Genomic DNA, 25,151 nt, shown 5'->3' with positions numbered 1-25,151 from the left:
TGATAACTTTTTAAATCAGACATTCTTATATTAAAGTATTCGGAATCCATTTTATATTGCTTTAATATTATGAAGCTTTACGTAGTCTCCTCTAAAATTACTGGTCATTAAGTAAATTATATTAAAAAACAAAATGCTAAGAATATCTAGACTGGACAGAACCAATCGGGGGTCAAGCTAAACAACAGTCAATACCATTTGTGCAAGTCTTATTTTAAACAATTTTCATACAATTTTACAATCACTGGTCATTAAGTAAATTAAATCCAAAAATAAATGCTAAACATATTTAGTCTAGACAGAAACTACCGGAGTCTATTTTTACAATGTTTAATTGAAGAACGAAAATTACTACGAAATTCCGCATCTGATATATCATGTGAAAAAATACATTTGCAACCTACAGCGAATACACGCATTATTTCAAAAATAAATCAATGCATTGGATATTTAAAATGCAATTTATTATATCCTACAATATCATGCTATTACATCATATAAATGCCAATTGGATCGTTAGATTGCAAACAAAACCCCGTCTATTTATTTTCCCATTTAATATTGTCAAACAATTTGCATTGTTGACCGTTGTTTAGCATTTTGTACAACGTTCTCTCTCAAAGTTTCTTACATTCGAATTTCTGTAAGTAAATCAAATATTTAAAGTAACTTTGATTTGAGATGCGTACAGTAATGATAGTGACTTTCATCTAAAGGAATGTCCATTTTCGGAACAAAATGCAGACACAGAAAAAGAATAAATAGCTTCCCACAAAACATTATGAAAATTTAAAACCTTAAAAGTAAACAAAATTTCCTTTTTTTATTACTTAATCCGTTTAACCAATGTACGTCACCACGCCAGTCTTCAATATATATGACCATATCTCCAATAAAACAATGCACTTTAACAAAAAATCTTACATGTTGAAGTATATATATATTTTAGCAGCAATAAGTGAAATTAGGCATTTAGCTTAAATCCTAGGCAATAAGTCTAGTGCCTAAATGATGTTAGGCATTAGTCTTAAATCCGGAAAAATGTGTGCAAGCATTAAGCTTAATGCCTAAAAAATAAATGCGAATAAATATAAGACATTCTATTTATTTAAATAAACGTAGATTTGTTTCAAAATAACATTAAGAGAACTAGGGCCTATTTATCGAAACTGTTCTAAGATCGGTCCTATAACATATTCTTAGCACAGAAATGATGATAAAGTTAGGACCAACTTACGACATGTCACAGCATGCACATCGAAGCTATCATATGACTATCTTAGCTAGGATGTCATAACCGCTGTCCTTATTAATGGCATAGAAGAAAATAGAAAATGAAAAAATATCGTCTAAACATCAACCCAACAATGTTAGATCTTTACATTTGCTTTTGCAAACTTTTTGTTCTTCCCTCGTCGGGATTCGAACCCTTGCTACTGAGATATCGTGACACCAAATCATCTGCACTGTAGCCGTCCCGCTAGACCACACCACAACTTGGGCTTCATAAAAATGAAGCTTTCGGTGGCCGGATGTTACCTTTCCACGTCCGTTTTAATCTAGCGTCGAACTACAGTACATGATATATAAGGCATGGAGATGTTATTTTTACAGATCAGCTAAATTATCTATAGTAAAGGATCATACAAATAAATGTAAGGTACAGTCACAGAAAATAATTATATCTATAAGTACGTCTGAGCCAGTGACAACTCTACAACAGAAAAAAGTAAAAACACAAAAATACTGAACTCCGAGGAAAATTCAAAAAGGAAAATCAAAAATCAAAAGGCAAAATCAAAAGTCCAAGCACATCAAACGAATGGATAACAACTGTCATATTCCTGACTTGGTACAGGCATTTTCTAATGTAGAAAATGTTGGATTGAACCGGGTTTTATAGCTAGCTAAACCTCTCACTTGTATGACAGTCGCATCAAATTCCATTACATTGTCAACGATGCATGAACAAAACAAACATACTCAAAGAGTAAAAATGTCAAAAATAGGGGTACAACAGTCAATATTGTGTTATCATCTTAATATCACTACATAAACAACAAATGTAACAAAGTAGCACAAAAAGGCATACATCAAATTCAACATTATCATTTTGCTTTTCCTATACGGCTGAATTTATCTATGTAAAGTCTACCCATAAATGAAAGAAGGTTTTCATTACTGGTGTAAAATTGCGCGTTTGAAATTCGCACAGGTAGACATAAAAATAATTTTGTCGTATGACGGCATACATAAATGCAGACTCACGTAAAGTAGATATAACAAAAAACAGACTTACAGTAAAAATAATAAATAAAATAATGGTGTGGTTCAAAGTATGACGGAATACTTAAGTACAGTTTCACGTCAAATACGGCTGAATTTATCTATGTAAAGTCTACCCATAAATGATAGAAGGTTTTCATTACTGGTGTAAAATTGCGCGTTTGAAATTCGCACAGGTAGACAAAAAAATAATTTTGTCGTATGACGGCATACATAAATGCAGACTCACGTAAAGTAGATATAACAAAAACCAGATTTAACAGTAAAAGTAATAATAATAAATAAAACAATGGTGTGGTTCAAAGTATGACGGGATACATAAGTACAGTTTCACGTCAAATGTATATCATAAAAAACAGACTAAACAGAAAAAGTAGTCTTATTGAATAAAATAGTTTTGTCATTCATAGTATGTCAAGATCCTTAAGTAAAAGTAATATCAATAAATGAAATAATTTTGCCGTTCAAAGTATGTGGTTTTACATAACAACAGAGTCACTTCAAACGAATATCTAAAACAGACATATAAAAAAATACTATAATAAGTAATTAAGATGATAACAAACGTCAGTACGCAAAATCTATACTTCAAGACCATCTTGTATTATTTGTGAAGTTGATACGGAATATTTATCAACAAGTTCTGGGTATCTTCCGATGAACTTTTTTAGAAAAAGGACGAGACGTTCTTTGACATATCCCTGCCTTTTCCCTGGTTCATCAATTTTCTGCTCAGACACTGGTGACGTTTTACAAAGTCTGAATAGGAGCTGCAAGCTCTTGAATACCTAATAAGTTGGGAAATGTATATTCCATATGCAGGTGAAGTTGGTATATTACTACTTAGGTGGGGGAAATTGATAATTTCAAAATTAAAATCGTCTCGTTTGTCATAGATTCTGGTACTGAGATGACTGTGTATGTCAAATTCGAGGTATAAGTCTAAAAATGAGGCAGAGGAAGCCGTGTCTGTGGTCTCTTTAATTTCTAGTTCTGGTGGGTATATTAATGGAATCCAATCAGAAAAGTTCGGATTGTTAATGGAAAGAACATCATCAATATATCTGAAAGTGAAATTAAATAACCTGGCTTCTTTGATCTTCATGTTTTTGACAAGTGTCTGAAGGAACTCCGATTCATATGAAAATAAGAAGAGGTCGGCAAGGAGAGGCGCACAGTTCGTTCCCATAGGAATGCCGACAATTTGTTGAAAAAGTCTATCTCCAAATTCAACAAATATGTTGTCAATAAGAAACTCCAGCATACTGATCACTTGTTCCTCTGTGTAGTATGTTTTACCCTTTTGTTCCTTATTAACAAAATATGCCTTGTGGTATCCCAAAGTGATAAATTTATAGCGTATGCTACCATTTTTATGATGAAAAGCATTGTGAATTATTTCTTTTAGACGGGTTTTCAATTTCACATGGGGAATGGTTGTATACAAGGTTGAAAAATCAAAAGTTTTAATAGAACTAATTTCAGAAAAAGACCGAGATTTAAAGTTATCCAGAAGTTCTTTAGAGTTTTTCAGAATCCACATATGGTTAATACCACTACGTGAGTAAACAGTTTCACAGTATATCTGAAGACCCTCTTTAACTGCGGACAGAATTTTAGTCAATCTAATGGACAATTCTTTAGTAGAACAAGCAGATGAGCCGGCAATGTACCGTTGTTTGTACGGAATTTTGTGAAGTTTAGGTATCCAATACAAACAAGGTAAGTCCTCCGATTTGTTGTTCAATGCAATGTTCATAGAAGCCATGAAGGACTTATGATTCGCCAAAATTCATTCATTATTCATCGGATCACCAGCAGTGATGGTGGTACATGGCTGTGTATATTATATATATACAACTCGTCTAAACATCAAACCAACAATGTTAGATCTGTAAATTTGCTTTTGCAAACTTTTTGTTCTTCCCTCGCCGGGATTCAAACCCATTCTACTGAGATATCGTGACATCAAATTGCCTGCACTGTAGCAGTCCCGCTAGACCACACGACCACCCGGGCTTCATAAAAATGAAGCTTCCGGTGGCCGGGTGTTACCTTTCCATGTCAGTTTTAATCTAGCGTCGTACTACAGTACATGATATATAAGGCATGGAGATGTTATTTTTACAGATCCGCTAAATTATCTATAGTAAAGGATCCTACAAATTAATGTTAGATACAGTCACAGAAAATAATTATATTTATAAGTACGTCTGAGCCAGTGACAACTCTACAACAGATTTATCCATCGGATCACCAGCAATAACTTTATCGAACAACACTGCATGTATATAATATTAATCACTATGCGGTGTGGAATTTTTCTCATAGTTGAAGGACATACGCTGACCAGATTTAGTGAACCGATGGTCTGCAATGTAAAAGACAACGCTGTAAATAAAGAAAAAAAAATCGAAGACATGACATACATAATGCCTAAAGACGACTATTAACGAGGCTCAGGACTCTCTACAGGTACAAATATTGAAAACTAATTGACAACGCCATGGCCAAAAAAAAAAAAAAAACAGACAAAAAATAGTACAGAAGACACAACATAGAAAACTAAAAACAAAGCACCACAAACCCCACCAAAAACTTGGGGTGATCTCAGGTGCTCCGAAAGGTAATCAGATCAATATAAGATAGCATAACTAGACGACACTTGGTTTTATATAATATAAGAAGCAACACTTTTAGTTACAGACAGAAATGCGTTCTGAACACACAGACGGACGCACAGAGAAAACCGTCATGTCCCTTCTTTTGGAAAAATGATGATTTGACAGGGCATCCTAGCAATTTTCTAGACAAAAAATGTAATGAATTCATGTAGTAATAAAAGTCTGTTTTCCGGAAATTACTTTCAGTTGGCTAGTCTAGTTTTTATCATCGAATTTTATGTAAGAAGTATGTTCAAATTTCGATATTTTCTGAAATGTTCTTTCAACGGATTTATTAATGTTGTAACCTTGCAAGGTTCAACAGATTCGATACTTGATAAACCGAATGAGGACAACACCATTATTGAAGAGCATAATTCCCCGCGTAAAGAATAAATTGCAGAAGTCTTTCACTGTAATAAGATTAATCGTAAGGAAACTGCAAATTAAATTCTCATGACAAAACCTGCAATCGATATCATATCAGAACTATGTTTTCAAGAAAGATGGGCTATACTGTAACCAACAACCGGTAATTTGACACTATTAAAAGTAAGATAGTAGTTCAGGCATGAAATTACAGGAAAAACACCAATATTTTATGATTAACATTTTGTCCTTTAAGGAATCCTCAGAAAAACACTTATTCTAAGATCTAGAAGAGAACTATCGCAATAGTATGTATAATATGATTAAGGACTTTTCGTTTTGAATTTTCAACGGAGTTCAGTATTTTTGTGATTTTACTTATTTCCATGTAAAGATTTGATATTTTTGGCACCTCATTTTTCAATACGCCACTTAAAACTCGAATAAAGCAGAAGGTTTTAATGTTTATCGAACATGCCAAAATATTGTCATATTCTGTCCAGTAGCTAGACATAAAAAGTGGAAATGGCTTCGCATCCAGGTTAATTGAAAGACGTGCAAGATATGTAAACAATCGCTTATAAGTACGATATTAAAAAATGAATGTGTAACACTTGTCTAAACTGACTTAATGCAATCCGTATATGGTCATGTTCAATGTTAGAAGTGTATAGCAATCTGTATAGTCGCCGTAATAAATGGAAAATACAGATATGATTTACAAATGTATAGCCGGTTAATCTTTGTTTTTATGAAGATGTTTTTTTCACACTTTATAAAAGATATATTATAATAATACATGCGTTCAGTGTTGTCAGACTCAGTTAAAACACAAAAACGATGTTTCCTAGTTGTCGCATTGATGTGCTGGAGATATGATTTTCCTTTTTCAACTCGTAATACCGTCCTCGTTCTTCCTTTGATATCAACCGAATGCCTTTCTTTATTCAATTTTATGTTTCTTAGTGTTTCGATTGATGTCATTCCTCGTGCTCCACTTCATATTTACCACGTGTGCGTGTTCCACTTGATACCATCCTCGTTCTGCACTTGATATGAAATTCATGCTTCATCTGATATCATCCCCAGTGCCTCTCTTCGTATCACCCCCGTGCTGCACTTCCAATGACACACGTTTTCCATTTAATAACATCCACCCTGCTTCAGTTCATATCACTCACGTGCTCCAACTTATAGCATCCACTGTATGCATGTGCTTCCCTGCATAACACCCACGTGTTAAATTCATTTCATCAAGTCCTTGTTCTTTACTTGATATCAACCACGTGGTCCACTTTCTATCGTCATCGTTCTTTAATTCATATCACAATCCTCCTTCATCTGATATCTCACCGCGCATCACTTCTCATGTGTCATTTGATGTCATTTCCGTGCTTATAAGTGTTGAAAAGTACATCAGCTCATGCAATATAACAGCTATTTATATATCAAATTAACATGTCTACATTGCTTGACAGCGCATAACAACAATATATTACACATCATCAGATCGTATAACTTAATTTGTAGCTGTTATAAGATTTCACTTTCTCTTGACATTTCTAATCAAATTCTTAATTGAAATGTCTGACAAAAAGGATGACAACCTCATAAAATCACAAGTAAAACGTACGAAGTTAAATCTGACGATATAGTTATAACAGTCTTCAAACCAAAAATAGACCTCATCTTCTGTTTTATATATACTAACAAGTTTCATTAGAAATAAAATGTGTTCATGTATTGTGTCATATATATTATACAGTAGTCGCATTTATTACCCCTATAATCTTAACACTGATGAGAACTTTCGAACGTATCATATCGTCTGTTCTATGTATTGGTGAAGAACAATTAATGTAGAAACATATTTGGTCAAGACTGTATTTAAACATACCAGTCTCGGGCATGCGTCCTCGATTTATATCCAATACATGAAAATATATGAAATACCTATCATCGTGATTCATAACTTCATCAATATGGGTTGATCAAGTTAATAAAAAGGAAGGAAGATAAGAAGTTAGAAATATCCTTTAACTTTACTTTCCGCTATATAGTTGATGTTCTCTCACTAAATAATTCAAAATTTGGTGACTATGACGAACGCATCTATCCAATCGAACTAGAGATAAGGGATACACCAGATACAGTCCTCAGCCTCATATCTTGACTTACATGTAGAAATTGACAATGAGGGTCGGTGGAAACAAAACTTTACGATAAAAGAGATGATTTCAGCTTCCCAACTGTGAACTATCCATTTCTATTTAGCAACATTCAATCGGTGCCTGCATACAAAGTAGATATATCCCAATTGAAAACGATATTCCTGCGCTTGTATGTCCTATCATTTCCTTGATAGAGGGTTGCTGAGAATTCCAAATGGTGAAGTTGAAATCATAAAAGATAACCGTTTCACATATATTATCGGATATGTTCCTTATGTCGTTTCTACAATCCCCTTCCTTTTTCACGCATTTGACCTTCTGAATTAGACTATTTACCGGGTTTGTACAACACGACGGGTGCCACATGTGGAGCAGGATCCGCTTACCTTTCCGGAGCATCTGGGATCACCACCAGTTTTTTGTTAGGTTCGTGTTGCGTATTCTTTAGATTTTTAAGTTGTGTATTTTATCTATTATATTTTTGTTTGTCTTTTTCTTTTTTAGTCATGGCGTTGTCATTTTATGTTCGATACATGAGTTTGACCGTCCTTTCTCCGTATCTTTCATCCCTCTTCTTTATTAATGTTACTCCATTAGGGTAGAGTAAACATCAATCAATCATGAGCAATCTTACAAAGTTTCGTTACATCTTTTGACATGTTATCCAATATGTTATGTCCCTTCGAAACTTGGAAGATTGCACTGTACTAATGTCCTGATGAGAATAACGATTTAAATATAATTGTTATCGTTACGTAACATGCACATAATACACACCATGCAGAGTTTATGACAACCCATCAAACCAGAATAATGTAATAATTATTGAAAGATGGTGTTATTAGCACTTGGGAATTCAAGAAAAAACCCTGAATGTAAAGGGCAAAACGACAATTTGTTAATAAACTCATCAAAGATACCTAGATTGCAATTGTAAACGTCTGATGTGCTTTTTTGTCTACAAAAGACTCATCAGTGAAGCTCAAATTAGAAAAGATTAAAAGACCAAATAAAGCACTAAGTTTAAGCAATGGAGCGCATGAGTATCCTAAGAAGTTGTTTTGAAGGGTGAATTTAAGCAGTTGATTAGTACAAATACATGTAACTTACAAGAAATACAAATACATAATTGCTCTCAAGTCATAATACTGCTTCTGTTATCATTACTATCATAGCATGGTGATTTTGCACTTCCAAAATCTTAAAATTCACAAAACTCCTTTTATAATAGTATTCATGAGGAAAAGGGACGGGTGCTTTCAAAAAGCCTAATTTAATCAGTATATGGGGTATTGATCCTATCAAAATGCTGACACAATACATTTAGTGAAACATTTGAAATTTCTTTATTTAATCAAGAATTGTGATAATTTGATTCGATGCCTCTGCTGGTGGACTATTAGTCCCCGAGGGTATCACCACCCCAGTAGCCAGTACTTCGGTACTGGCATGAAAATACGGATTGTTGTGTTATTAAAATTTACTGTTACAAAATGATAGAAATTATTATAAATTAAGGAATATATCTCCCTCATGCAAAGCTCTGATTCCTTTCACGGATTTGGCTATACTTTTTGGACCTTTTGGATTATAGCTCTTCATCTTTTATATAAGCTTTGGATTTCAAATATTTTGGCCACGAGCATCACTGAAGAGACATGTATTGTCGAAATGCGCATCTGGTGCAAGAAAATTGGTACCGTTAATTTTATTACTACCACTGGGTCGATGCCTCTGCTGGTGGACTATTAGTCCCCGAGGGTATCACCACCCCAGTAGCCAGTACTTCGGTACTGGCATGAAAATACGGATTGTTGTGTTATTAAAATTTACTGTTACAAAATGATAGAAATTATTATAAATTAAGGAATATATCTCCCTCATGCAAAGCTCTGATTCCTTTCACGGATTTGGCTATACTTTTTGGACCTTTTGGATTATAGCTCTTCATCTTTTATATAAGCTTTGGATTTCAAATATTTTGGCCACGAGCATCACTGAAGAGACATGTATTGTCGAAATGCGCATCTGGTGCAAGAAAATTGGTACCGTTAATTTTATTACTACCACTGGGTCGATGCCTCTGCTGGTGGACTATTAGTCCCCGAGGGTATCACCACCCCAGTAGCCAGTACTTCGGTACTGGCATGAAAATACGGATTGTTGTGTTATTAAAATTTACTGTTACAAAATGATAGAAATTATTATAAATTAAGGAATATATCTCCCTCATGCAAAGCTCTGATTCCTTTCACGGATTTGGCTATACTTTTTGGACCTTTTGGATTATAGCTCTTCATCTTTTATATAAGCTTTGGATTTCAAATATTTTGGCCACGAGCATCACTGAAGAGACATGTATTGTCGAAATGCGCATCTGGTGCAAGAAAATTGGTACCGTTAATTTTATTACTACCACTGGGTCGATGCCTCTGCTGGTGGACTATTAGTCCCCGAGGGTATCACCACCCCAGTAGCCAGTACTTCGGTACTGGCATGAAAATACGGATTGTTGTGTTATTAAAATTTACTGTTACAAAATGATAGAAATTATTATAAATTAAGGAATATATCTCCCTCATGCAAAGCTCTGATTCCTTTCACGGATTTGGCTATACTTTTTGGACCTTTTGGATTATAGCTCTTCATCTTTTATATAAGCTTTGGATTTCAAATATTTTGGCCACGAGCATCACTGAAGAGACATGTATTGTCGAAATGCGCATCTGGTGCAAGAAAATTGGTACCGTTAATTTTATTACTACCACTGGGTCGATGCCTCTGCTGGTGGACTATTAGTCCCCGAGGGTATCACCACCCCAGTAGCCAGTACTTCGGTACTGGCATGAAAATACGGATTGTTGTGTTATTAAAATTTACTGTTACAAAATGATAGAAATTATTATAAATTAAGGAATATATCTCCCTCATGCAAAGCTCTGATTCCTTTCACGGATTTGGCTATACTTTTTGGACCTTTTGGATTATAGCTCTTCATCTTTTATATAAGCTTTGGATTTCAAATATTTTGGCCACGAGCATCACTGAAGAGACATGTATTGTCGAAATGCGCATCTGGTGCAAGAAAATTGGTACCGTTAATTTTATTACTACCACTGGGTCGATGCCTCTGCTGGTGGACTATTAGTCCCCGAGGGTATCACCACCCCAGTAGCCAGTACTTCGGTACTGGCATGAAAATACGGATTGTTGTGTTATTAAAATTTACTGTTACAAAATGATAGAAATTATTATAAATTAAGGAATATATCTCCCTCATGCAAAGCTCTGATTCCTTTCACGGATTTGGCTATACTTTTTGGACCTTTTGGATTATAGCTCTTCATCTTTTATATAAGCTTTGGATTTCAAATATTTTGGCCACGAGCATCACTGAAGAGACATGTATTGTCGAAATGCGCATCTGGTGCAAGAAAATTGGTACCGTTAATTTTATTACTACCACTGGGTCGATGCCTCTGCTGGTGGACTATTAGTCCCCGAGGGTATCACCACCCCAGTAGCCAGTACTTCGGTACTGGCATGAAAATACGGATTGTTGTGTTATTAAAATTTACTGTTACAAAATGATAGAAATTATTATAAATTAAGGAATATATCTCCCTCATGCAAAGCTCTGATTCCTTTCACGGATTTGGCTATACTTTTTGGACCTTTTGGATTATAGCTCTTCATCTTTTATATAAGCTTTGGATTTCAAATATTTTGGCCACGAGCATCACTGAAGAGACATGTATTGTCGAAATGCGCATCTGGTGCAAGAAAATTGGTACCGTTAATTTTATTACTACCACTGGGTCGATGCCTCTGCTGGTGGACTATTAGTCCCCGAGGGTATCACCACCCCAGTAGCCAGTACTTCGGTACTGGCATGAAAATACGGATTGTTGTGTTATTAAAATTTACTGTTACAAAATGATAGAAATTATTATAAATTAAGGAATATATCTCCCTCATGCAAAGCTCTGATTCCTTTCACGGATTTGGCTATACTTTTTGGACCTTTTGGATTATAGCTCTTCATCTTTTATATAAGCTTTGGATTTCAAATATTTTGGCCACGAGCATCACTGAAGAGACATGTATTGTCGAAATGCGCATCTGGTGCAAGAAAATTGGTACCGTTAATTTTATTACTACCACTGGGTCGATGCCTCTGCTGGTGGACTATTAGTCCCCGAGGGTATCACCACCCCAGTAGCCAGTACTTCGGTACTGGCATGAAAATACGGATTGTTGTGTTATTAAAATTTACTGTTACAAAATGATAGAAATTATTATAAATTAAGGAATATATCTCCCTCATGCAAAGCTCTGATTCCTTTCACGGATTTGGCTATACTTTTTGGACCTTTTGGATTATAGCTCTTCATCTTTTATATAAGCTTTGGATTTCAAATATTTTGGCCACGAGCATCACTGAAGAGACATGTATTGTCGAAATGCGCATCTGGTGCAAGAAAATTGGTACCGTTAATTTTATTACTACCACTGGGTCGATGCCTCTGCTGGTGGACTATTAGTCCCCGAGGGTATCACCACCCCAGTAGCCAGTACTTCGGTACTGGCATGAAAATACGGATTGTTGTGTTATTAAAATTTACTGTTACAAAATGATAGAAATTATTATAAATTAAGGAATATATCTCCCTCATGCAAAGCTCTGATTCCTTTCACGGATTTGGCTATACTTTTTGGACCTTTTGGATTATAGCTCTTCATCTTTTATATAAGCTTTGGATTTCAAATATTTTGGCCACGAGCATCACTGAAGAGACATGTATTGTCGAAATGCGCATCTGGTGCAAGAAAATTGGTACCGTTAATTTTATTGATTCCCTTTCTTTCTTCAATTACAGAATAATGAATCTTTAATATTATATTACATGTTGAGTTTATAAGTTTTAAGACTAGTACACACCGCGACGGAGCGAATATAAAATGACTAAATTATGCAAGTGGTGATCATTACATAAAATAGCACACAATGTAGCAACTTTGGCATACTCAAATAAGGTATGTGCTTCAAAGTTTAAGATACTGTTTATTATATGACAAATTTTTACAATTAGAATAAGAATGCCATGCTCTTCTGAATTTTACTATCGAAAATGTATGTTGTTTATATTCTGTTCAAGTTAATTATGAAATAAACAGTATATGTCTGTATCAGGCAAAACATTAGTGATATGTACATCTTTCTATACAATAACACAATATCTCTTTTCGAGTAAGCATTTGATAATAAAGTATGTTTTTAAATAAATTTGTTATTATATTCTGGTTACACTTACATCTTCTTCTTTTAAAGGTCGCTTGTAAGCCCTAGCATCATGTTATGTAGCTATGTGATGCAATTCCTAGTTAGGTTAAAACTAAGACACTATAATTGATATTTGCAATTAATACGCTAAGCACGCATTAATTAGTTTCAGAGCCAGGAATATTGTTTTCGAGTGGGCTGAAATGTCTTCCTGTCGACGAGTACGTTATGAATTAGAACGTATAAAATATTGTTCAGCGAGTCGGTCGTCTTGTAGGCAAGGTTGATATTCAAATCACTACGATGTTTTCTTACATGTCACGTGCATTTGACGTGATACAGCCATGCATCCACGTATGTTTATACAGCAGTAAACATTCAAATGACGTATAGAAGACCGTATCTAACCAAATGTTTTATAAACCAATCATTATACTGTTTTACATGTAGTTATAACAAGTCTGCTTCATTGTTATGCTAAATATGAACGCTCGTTTAACTTAATCATATAAAAACATGATTAATAGTACATTGACATGACTAGAAAGATACCAATTATACCGTGCAATGGTCAATTTAGTCTAGTTCTACCAAATTAATTGCTAGTTCTGTAAAGCTGCTGCGGGAAGTGAAATTTACGATAATTGAATGTTTTCATGGCTTTGAACACAATTAATTTGTTAAATAAAAGATAGTTTTATACAAGGTCATGTAAAGGTGAAGTTATAAGGCAACTAAAGAAGCATTGTTTGATTGATTGATTGATTTTTAACGCCTTTAACACATACGACAAAAATGTCACCAAACTATACGGCTTGAAAGAAGACACACTTTAATAAAAAAAAGAACAATGTCGAACTTACCAACTTAAGAAAAGTCACACTGCATGACAAATTGAACACTCACAAAGTTCAGGACTTAAGAAAAAACACACTGACAAAGAAAACAATACCGAACTTTGTGGCTATGGCGAATACACACTGTTTGACATGGTAAACACAATAACTTTGAACGATTGAACACAAACATAAAACACTGTGGGACGTCACGATTTTAGCGAAAACACACTACGTGACAAAGTAAACACTACCGAACTTTTAAACAAGGGCGAATACGAACTAAAATAGAAAACATTACCGATCTGCTCGACTTGAAAAACAGCATGCCGAACTTCATGAGTTGAGCGAAAAATCTAACAGTGAAAAGATCACAGAAATGCACATAAACACTGCATGATATAACAATACACTGTCTATCTTACGACTTGAGCGAAGACAATTAACATATGACAGGTTTATACAAGTTTTGGTTGTCTCCAAAAGCGTGGACAGTATATAACATGTATAATCCCGATATTTGATAAATGAATAATATGAAAAGTATTCCCTCCTTGAAGAAATGAAATTTGTGTAAAAGCAGCTCTTATGAAGAAACAATGCCTTCTTAGTATTTTTGATGATTCTGGCTCTGAATAGATTTATTAGAATGCGTTTTTTCCTAAATTCCTAATAGAAAGATGTTCCATAAAGCAATAACAACTATGATTAATCAGATGTAAGAAATAAAGAACAGTCAAATAACATGATAACATATATATGTGTATCTTCTAAACAGTAGACTTTTGCATGAAGATAAATCAGATAAAAGTCGCATAGAACGACAATGGACGAACAAAATATAATGAATCATTACTCATAACAAAAGCAGAAGACTTTCACATGGAGATAAATCAGATAAAAGTCATCTAGAACGAAAATGAACGTAATCATTACTCATATCTAGACATCAAAAAATGAAAAACCTATCTATCTTATAATTTATCATTACAAATCATTATCCTTGATGTCCCTTTATCAAGCACAGGCATCTTAAATAACGATTTTCCTATCATCTTCTATACTTATATTTTACATCGTACCAGAGAAACATACATACACTTACTCAATATTAAGACCCTATGATGGTCTTTATACAAATATTTCTACTTTCATTTAATACGCATATCCTTTTGACTCCATTTTGTTTTGGTAATCTTCATATCATGCTCGTTTCAGTAATACTGCTTTAAATATAAGTGACTGAATTAGTTGTTTAACAGAATCATTGCCACCGTATATCACTAAATCAGATCTTCAATGTTTTTCGTATTTTAAAAATTAGTAAGTGAGGGTCTTCAAGGATTTCGGTATTTTACAATTTTTTGAGACATTCTCTATTTCTTTAAAGATAATGCTTATTTTTTTAAATTCTTATAACATTTTTTTACTGGTACATTGTAGATGTCATCTGCTCTTTGGTCGGGTTGTTGTATCTTTGACATATTTCCGATTTCCATTCTTAATTTTATTATCTGTAATTATGTATTTCTTTTATTAGGTCAACCCTTCAAAATGTCTTCTTGTGATAAATGTAAAACATTCCATAACTGCATGTTATTGTCGTATCAGTATAAAATTGCATGGTTAATCACATACCCACAAAAGTGTTTGTACATGTATCAAGCGAGTTGAAAACACCTGCTCAATCATGGATTCCTTTGAACATTGGTTTGTCACAATATTTTGTTAGCGTTCTTTGATATAAGTATATTCACGTTGTCATTTCCTCCTATAACCGTAATCATTCAAAATACTAATTTTGAATATCGGCGTAACACATGATCTCAAAAATAATCCATTTTGAACACAAATCTGTATTATATAGAAATAAGAACATCTGTCGTCTGGTTAGTTGTTCGTATTTAATGCCTTATTTTTGTCAGATTTCTATTGATAGACTACTTGCATTTGTATTTTTTGCTAAGATGAAGGATCTTGAAAAGATAAGGATAAAAAAATCTGCTGTTATCATTTTGTTCATCTTTATATATAGGATCAATACTCTGAGCGATCACTTATTTGTCAGGTATACAACTTGTAGCTTCGGCTGTCTCCGTCATTGCAAAGTGCTTTGATTGAGATAAATCTGTAATTCAAATGTTTATCACCAACAGTATATATGTTGTCGATCAGTATTGGTTGGATATTGCTAACAGACTTAACGGTATATATACAGGATCAAATAACATTGTCCACTTGGAGTACGAGGTTAGGGAGGAAAACCTTGAGCAATCATTTTTCCTGGAAATTGATAGCCTAAGGTAGATTCTGGTACCTTTGATAACTATTAAAAATCTGTAATGGAGGGAAACCTTTGCGCAATCAGTTTCGTGGACATTGCTAGTCTAAGGTTAGAAATCTGTTCTCAAAGAAAACCTTGAGCCATCATTTTTCTGAAAATTGCAAAACGGTTGCAAGAATCAATGATTATTTAAACTGAAAAAGTTTAGAGACCTCCTTTTGAATTGTGCAATTAAAACTAACATTTCAGTTTTATAAGAAGATTATAGAGCTATTGATGAAGTTAGCTATAGAGGCAATGTTTATTCTACACTTTTGTAGTTCTGTTTGTCGATTTTGAATAGTTTACCTGTTTTCTACAAATTTCGTTAATACAAAATTCAAATAGAGGTCAATAATCTTTTGCAGTATTGGTGATTTCGAAACATTCACTCTGATCCTTTTGATGGAAGGATTGCGGCGAACGACACGAAGCTTCACTACGTGCCAAGTTGTTCATATTTTGCGATATTTTTAATGAGCAAATCATTTGTTTATTGTGCTTATTCGCTGACTTAATTCATAATTCATCTCTAAACCTCAAAACATAATTTTAACTTGACTGCATGTCTTACCAAAAGTTACCATGCTCAATTCTGCTCTCTATTGCTGACATCAATGATAATTCTGTTCAGTGACCACAAAGTCGTGATACGAGGGTTACGCAACGAACGAGCTGGGAGAAATAGACTCGTCGAAGTATCATCACAATATATACTACTTTGGTTTTTTTTCTTAATATTTATCATAAAGCCATGATTTCGGTAGAAAAAGTAAGTAAAAATCAATCTTGTAGTCGTATAAACAGTTCTATAGGTACACGAGACAAATATAGTCGCATAAACAGTCCTACACGAGACAAAGATATTGTTCTCCCAAACTACATCTTAATGATTATTTTACAAATTAGTTTAATGGACAAGTCGGTGAAGTGGGATATGTGATAAAATAATTTTTCACTTTGAAAATTCCATTCTGACTTTTGGTAAGCAGATTTCAGATTGTTTTTTATGATATTGTTTGTTTGGATTAGTTTATGTCTTATTGACAAATGTCACAACCTTTCCTTTATTTATAATGAAGCTAAGTTGCAAAAATGACTTGCATTTGTTCTGGTTGTTAGCTTTGCAAGATATTTTTTGTACAATATTAGCAGTATCATCATTTTGTTTCAGGGGCAGCTTTAGATATAGAAAGATGAGAGTGCCAATGAGACAACTCTCCATCCAAATAACAAAATAAAAAAGTAAACCATTATTGGTCAAGGTGCGGCCTTCAACATATATTGACAAACTTATAACATTGCATGCATGGTATCCGTATTCGTCACGAACAATGTGTTGTAGCTTGCCTCCGGTCATATATCCAACATTCTAGAAATAATCAGATTCGGTATTCAAACCAACAAGCCTTAAGTTAATCTTCCAATCTTGTGGTAAATAAGTGTTTTACAGAAACCAATTTGTCAATACAGAAACAACAAATTACATCGTATATTAGAAAGTGGTATGAGGCCAAGGACGACTAACAAACAACTTAGTGTTATATTTTCAGCCATTAACAACAGAAGAGAAAATTAAGTCGAGACGCATGTTAATTAATTGCAAATATATTCCGTAAAGTTAACGATTGAAGATTAATTTTGACATACACCAATATCTTCTAGTTTTTGTTTTGTTTTGTTTTTATCTCATTGACGTATACTCCACATCTTCGGTAAAAATGCTGATTAATGTTCAAAATCAACTGACAATTTTTGGCAATGTTAAATTGTTTGTAGAATCTTGCCTTCCCGATTATATTTCCTATTAAGAGTTTATTTTCAAGAGCAGAGAATATGTAGACTTTCACATTCTGACCATTTTTATAATCTATGTTCTATTTTTAATTTACAGTTTGTTTTGTTCTATTTTTAATTCTGTTGGTGACATATAAAAAAGTAAGATGTGGTATGATTGCCAATGAGACAATTTTCCACAAGCGACCAAAATGACAAAGAAACTAACTACTATAGGTCACTGTACGATCTTCAATAATGAGCAAAGCCCATGCCGCATTAGTCAACTATAAAACGCCGTGAACAGGTTTGCTATGTTCTATTTGTAGTCTTTGCGGTAATGTTATGTGTTATTTTTAATCTTGATGAGCATGTAATGTTATATTTTAGTCTTGGTGGTTGTTTGTGAAAGTATGAGTGAGGTAAATTTTGGTTTATTTTTGACCAAGTAAGTGCAGAGGTTTATAACAGATAAAAATAAACTACAGACAAGTGACGAAAAAGGTCACACATGTTCTGTGTGCCAGATCAGCCAATGAGAAACAACGGTTGATGAAAAAATTAGATCAACTCTTATACTATATTGATACTATATAAAAAGACATATAGAAATATAGAAGCTTTATCTCTTTTGAACCTTCAATTCTCAATTTTGATTTGATACATGACTTGAGTAATTTGTCACTAGCTAACGGTCTCGTTAATTGTGTTTTGTAAAACATCTATGTCCTTTGAATCAGTCAGTTGATTCAGATAAATTGCTTTTCAAAGCTAGAAGACATAAATGTGAAATGTGGTTGACAGTAATAAGACAAATGGAGAAAAACAAGGGCTCCATAATTCTTAAAAAACATACTATTACAGTATGGTCGTTACCAAAGGCACTTTAATACAGGAGCTTGATTTTGAAATTCATTTTATCGTTTACAGTAAACATTAAACTTTACCTTTCTCTTTTCTATATCACATACTTAACACTGCCTTGATTGTCTTGTCTTCAGGTGAATTTATTAGCTCTGTTGCAATCCTTTATTGCACTATATATCTATATTTAAAACCAAGACAAGCAAACTGTTGATGAGAACAAAAATTGACTACATTGTAAGTCTTAATTTTCTCTGTTTCTTTTCGGAGTAACGTCTACCAAGTTCGTCAAGGAAATAAAATGTCTCGATGAATTCTAAAATTTCCGGGAAAAAAATATTTCCTTTGTGTAAAACGTCGGTAAAAGTAAATACCTTTGCGCTTTTATTCAACTTTTGTGTCTTGTATACGTTATTTTTGTGTTTTGTGTTCATAATTTGAAATTTAAACAGTATGGTGTCAAGTTATTTGCCTTGTGTTTTTAGAAAGAAAGAAAATCAAGGCGGTACACGTATATCGATTGTCAAAACTCGTAAATCAATTAGAAAGAAACCCATCAAGAAATCAAACAGAAACGGAGAAAATCAAATGAACTGGATTGGGATTGGGATCAAATGCATCGACATCACTCGCTATGTGAAACCCGGTAAGGGCTAGCGCTTATTGTGAACAAACATTTGAAGTACATCTGATGATAGAGTGTTGACCTTTGTAAAACACTGTAGTGTCTTCTTCTGTCTACTCAAGTACTTTTTTATAGACTGGGACTGGTTTGTCCAAATATTAAACTAAAGAACATCTTTTTTAATGATGTGGATAAAAAGATAGAAAATTACCATTCATACTTGATATGCTTAAAAAACACCAATGGCAATGAAATGAGTCTGATGAGTTCTGGAGCAAATTTACTGACTATTAAAGGACCTTGTGGCATTAAAATTTTGTGATTTTAATAACCAATAAATGTTTCAACATTTTTTGCAGGAATTAAGAAATGTATTATCTGTGCTGGCCAGACTTTTGCCGTATCAATTATCAAAAACCGGATTTTTTTACGTTCAGTCTATTTATATTACCATGATGTTTTAGATTTACTTGATATGTTTCCTCTGTGCAATTTAGCAGTCACGGGTAATTCTAATGACAACATGTGCAAAACACTTTATGATTTTTACCTACTAGTGTTTTCGACCGTTTATTAGGGTACCAAAAAGCTGGTCATATTCAATATACCCTAAACATAAAATGAAACGGTCAATTTCCTTAAGACTTTGGCAGGTGATGCCTGGACCCCTAACTTTTCAATAATGTAAATACAAGTAAAAATTAAACGAGAGGAAAATTTTGGTGTTACCAAGGCCTACCCCCTAAAACATGTCTATCTGAACCCTGATCTTACGATATAATACATGTAATGTTAATATATTACCATTAGAAAACAGTCCCATTAATCATTCATATCAAATCCCTTCTACAAGTAAACCGCATAACTATGATGGTGTAAACAAGTTTTTAGAGATTTCTTGTTTCAATTTCTATATAATTCAATTTCCTTCTAGAAATTAAATAATGACACACATAATGACGAAAAGGAAAGCGAAGAAGTTTACACTATTTTACTCTCATCAATTCAAACTTTCAATCTGTCAGTTGTAGTTTCTAACATTGTAACTAATAGTGAACATACGTTCGTATTGTCTAATTACAGTCGTGATACGTTGACGTATAAGTATGATTGATACATTGACGAGTTTAAGTTTATAACTTTGTTAGAAATCATTACATGTAAATATTTTAATTTGCAGTATTTAAACCTAATCAATAAAGCGCTTCGTCAGCTGTTCGCATGACATTAATAGGGAAGTATTTGAAAAGAAGAACGATCTGTCGACATATTTCCTGGCATATTCAATAATAAAATCCATTATAAAGCAATGTGCGTATTATTAAATGTGTTCGTGTTCTTTGTAATTATTTTATAGATTGTTTATTACAAGTCCACAGAAAGAAGTAGCATAAGATAAGAGGACATTCTAATATCATTAGTTGAAGAAAACCCGACATTACCTTAGCAATAAAAAAGCCGGTGGGTACTAAAAAGACGAACAGACAAATAACACAATAAAAATATTAAAAAAACGAATTTTTAGATTGAATTTGATCAAAGAACCCAAACCAAAAGACGTGTTTCAACACAGATTCTCTAAAGTTCCCTATATAAGTATCCGGTAAGACACCTTTATAAATATCCGATAAGACGCCTATATTAACATCCAGTAAGACGCCCATATAAGCCTCCGTTCAGACAACTATATAAACATCCGGTAAGTCATGCCAGTGATAAGGTTTTTTTATCATGGATTATTGGTTTATGCCTCTTGTCTAATCCTACGATATTATTACTTCAATCAGCTATCTTAACTGTTTATGCATATAAGCCAACATTTGGCCGAAAAACACACAAACATACAAATGAAACTAAATCAAAACAAATGCTACTTAACATACTTCTAAAATTTGAGTGATATAGCGAGGTATGCAGATTAACTGTTAAAGTTTACCTCGGAATTTAACTTTTAATTTTTTTAAATTTGTTGTTTTTTTAAAGAAAGAACTTTTGACGCAATCAATGAGATATGATTTTGATCATTTTACTCAGATCCAGATGTGAGCTTAGTTATAATTCATGACGACGTGTCTGTGTCTTCTGAATAACAATAATAGGAGCAATTATCTCCTTTGTCTAGATTCTATTTTATTTATTTCACATCAATACAATGGTAGATTAACGTTTGGGCTTATTGGTGTGACATTAAATTTTGAGCTAAAATATGTTTCGTTTGACCAATGGTAAGGCAAAATTGCATACCAAAGATACATATTCTATCGAGATACTAACCAGTTCACTCGCTGCAGGGTTGTGACAGAAGGATTTTAGCAATGTAAATCTTTATATTACTTTATACTGTTTAAACTATTACAACACGAAGGTTATTACACATTGTGAAGATATGAAACTGTGCATCCATTAACCTTTTCTGATTTATTTGTTCTGGTTTTTGAATCTAATTTTGACGCTTTTTAAAAAGCTGTCACTAGTTAATGCACTGAGCTCAAACGAAAACACCAAGTACATGTTATATCAAATATTATAAATCTTAAAGTTATTTTCTTTCAAACTAGCACGATTACTAATGATCAGATTTGTATGTAGTTGTATTATTAACCTGGTATCTTGTATATTTAATAGTAAATAGTGTACAGGTTAAGAAAATGATATTAGTTAGCTCAAATGTAATCTTGATTCAAATGGAACAATTGTTACGCCTATGACTTCGCTAATTTGTCTTGTGCCCAAATACAATTTTGAATCGGAAAGGATCTTTGAATCAAAACCCATCACGTGACTTTATGCATGTCCTAATCAGTTAATTGCTTTAACCTCTTTATATTTTTGGTTCTTTGGTTGATTCAGTAGTCCTTCAAATACATACACAATTCCTATAACTTGAACTTTTTTTTAGTCCAAATGAAATGGTGACCGTAAGAATTTGAAGAAAGATATGCTAAAAGATGTGGACAAATTAAAAGAAGAAAAGAAACAGTACATAAAAAAATATAGAAATATGGAACTTTGTCAATATAATGGAATTTTATGCGACTGTCATACAAGTGAGAGGTTCCGCTAGCTATAAATCTAAGTGTAATCTACCATTTTCTTCATAAGAAAATGCCTGTTCCGAGTCCGGAATATTACTGTTGTCATCAAATCGGTTGATGTGTTTGAGCTTTTGGTTTTGTCATTTGATATGAGGCTTCCCGTTTTGAATTTGTGATATTACTTATTTCTATGCATGTTGCATTTTCGTTTGTTTTTTGCTGCCTTCAGTGTTACTGTTATTTCGATGTTTTTCTCTTGTAGTGTTTCCATCGGATTTTACTCTTTACTGCTGTTGCAATAACTTTTTTATTTCACAATCCTGTTGTAAGGTTTACGTAAATTTAACATCATTTTTATGGATTCCTATTCAAACCCATATCCATTATTCTATTTGTACTGATTAATCACATCTTTATTGTTTCTACTTTTTTAGCATATCTGTTTTCCATTGATTCCTATTTAGTCAAGTTTCTTTGCTGTTGTTTGTCTTTCAGAAGTTTTTTTTAATTTTTATCACGACGTTATCAGTATGCCATCGAATTATGAGTTAGAATATCAATTCGGTATCATCCCTATCTCTATTTCACGATATCGACCTAATATGTCCTACTATCTGAGAGCTGTACGATATTATTATTTATTGTGTACTTTAGAGTGATTGGGCCATGATCAAAACAAACACAAAATGAATAAAAAAAATAGATTTTAGTGAATAGGTCCGAAATTACCTACCTACGTGTAATTTTTATAGTCTAATGGGCCCTTTGACATGTTTGATATGATGAGGATGTGAAAAGAGAACCTTAGTCGTGTAAAGAAAATAAAAAGAGTGGTAAGATCGACAAGAATATGATAGAAAATCATACACATATAGTTTAATATTACACACATACTTTCTACCATGCTATATTATGACAATCGTGGAATTCATCGGTATACATTCTATTGATGGCTGTTAGCCATTGCATTAAGAAATGTAAAATTTTGATGAATCAGTACAATTTGTTAAATTTCAACGGTTATAGAGACAAATATCTATTTTCAATAATCTTGTTTCATATATTGGTTTGGATATTTTGATAAAGTTATGTTTGAAAAAATAAGAGTAGCATTACACAGTTTTCATTTTCAGTCTTAATGAAAACTTCTAAGCAACAGGTAAACGTATTTTATTAGGTGACCATGTTTGCTAGCATCACCACAAGCAGTGTTACATTGACATGTTTTTTCCTGCCCAATACTGTACCAAATATCCCAATTTGTTAATAGAAATTACTCGTTTGGAAAATGTACAATGCATCCCTTTGATGAAGTGGAAATGTTTCATAAGTATGATGCTTACAAAACACTCTTCAATATTTTTGTGTTCAATTTTAAATACATACACAGATTTAATGAATGATACAGAGAAGTAAGAACTCTTACCTTTTACAAGCGATATTCCACAGTATGTATTGTCTTCTATTCCCTGTAAATTTTTGATAAATTTGTTAGTACAAGTGTATTATTACTGTGCTGTTATCCGGAGCAATTGTTCGTTATGTATATAGGATCTGAGCTTTCAACAAATCCTTAAGTCAAAGTTGTTTATTTTCTCTGTTTCATACACTGACGAAAATTCCGAGTCAACCCATGTTTGCTGGTTTCTTGTCCATTGTTTACAAGTCAGCTGTAAGTCGTTCAAACCATCTTACTTACATACTGATTCTATCCAAGGCTTTTTATTGATTGGTACAAATCAGAAAACAAATAGTATTAATTGTCCGGTGAATTTAACGCAGCTCCTCAAATCAACAACAACCTAAGCATCCAATCGATCCAAAAATCCTGGTGCTATCGACGTTTTATTTGTCAGTAGGTTTTTTAATTACGTCAGTAACCGTTCATTTAACAATCTAATAAGGTAGGTATGGATTTCATAGCGACAGTTTTACGTCCACCGTTATTCCCACGAAATCAAGAACGGTACGACGTATTGCTGAACAATATTGGCTGCGTTGTGTATCTAAATTTAGTTCTTAAAAATGTAATTAACCCGTGACAAATGGCATTCTTACTACGTAAAGACTTTAGAGTATTTGATATAACCCCAATAGTTATGTGAATTGAATGTTAGTCGAAAACGTGATATATGAAGTCGAAAAATAGTTTCATTTTTATCTGATAAAACAAGGCGTGCGTTTGGCAGATTTCATTTTTGTTTTCTATCATTTTCGTTTTGGTACCTTTGAAAAAGAGTTATTTGACATGCAATTAACCCGCATCACCTATTGTTTGTTTTGTCAAATATAATGTAAAATCTTTTTTTTGAATTTTTTATTTGTGATGGTATATTGTTATAATTCGACGTAAGAAGAGAAAATGACTCTTTCAAATTATAAATGTTCTCGTCGCTTCATGTCGCCTTTTATTTCTTATATTTCATAATAAGACAACTGATATTTGTTGATGGTTCTTAAACAAGCGAATGCATGTACCGGTATGGGTTCTAAAAGATTTGTGGTTTTAATAAATAAGTGTGTATGTTCTCTTTAATACAAACATTTTGGTCGATTTGAATGGTTTATTTTTTTTTTTTTGCTCATATTTGAAAACGCAAGTGCTTTAAACGGAGCTTTGTTTATGTGTTACATATTTGTTTTTCGTTCATTTTTTTACATAAATAAGGCCGTTATTTTTCTCGTTTGAATTGTTTTACATTGTCTTATCGGGGCCTTTTATAGCTCACTATGCGGTATGGGCTTTGCTCATTGTTGAAGGCCGTACGGTTACCTATAGTTGTTAATGTCTGTGTCATGTTGGTCTTTTGTGGATAGTTGTCTCATTGGCAATCATACCACATCTTCTTTTTTATACTTTAAGTGATTCATTTGTTTTTATTCCATCTTTGTTTTGAACTGTTTGTTTCGTAAAGCAGA

At 33.2% G+C, this 25,151-nt stretch overlaps 1 protein-coding gene across 3 annotated transcripts in view; it reads right to left on the bottom strand.

The window, feature by feature from the left end:
• LOC143082254 (DNA damage-regulated autophagy modulator protein 2-like) overlaps positions 1-24,112 on the bottom strand; it is a 55,579-nt gene extending 31,467 nt beyond the window's left edge. For 2 of the 3 annotated variants that reach the window (XM_076257847.1, XM_076257848.1), the window contains exon 1: positions 23,659-24,100. The gene's annotated coding sequence lies outside the window, so the exon portion shown is untranslated. Of the gene's footprint in view, positions 1-23,658 lie in introns of all 3 variants that reach the window. The other variant, XM_076257849.1, reaches the window with a different exon arrangement.
• Between the last annotated feature and the right edge of the window lie 1,039 nt (positions 24,113-25,151).

The sequence above is a fragment of the Mytilus galloprovincialis genome, chromosome 7, assembly GCF_965363235.1.
Source record: "Mytilus galloprovincialis chromosome 7, xbMytGall1.hap1.1, whole genome shotgun sequence".
NCBI classification, from domain to species: Eukaryota; Metazoa; Mollusca; class Bivalvia; order Mytilida; family Mytilidae; genus Mytilus; species Mytilus galloprovincialis.
Note: the sequence above shows the minus strand (reverse complement) of the source record. Positions and strands in the feature narration are given on the sequence as shown.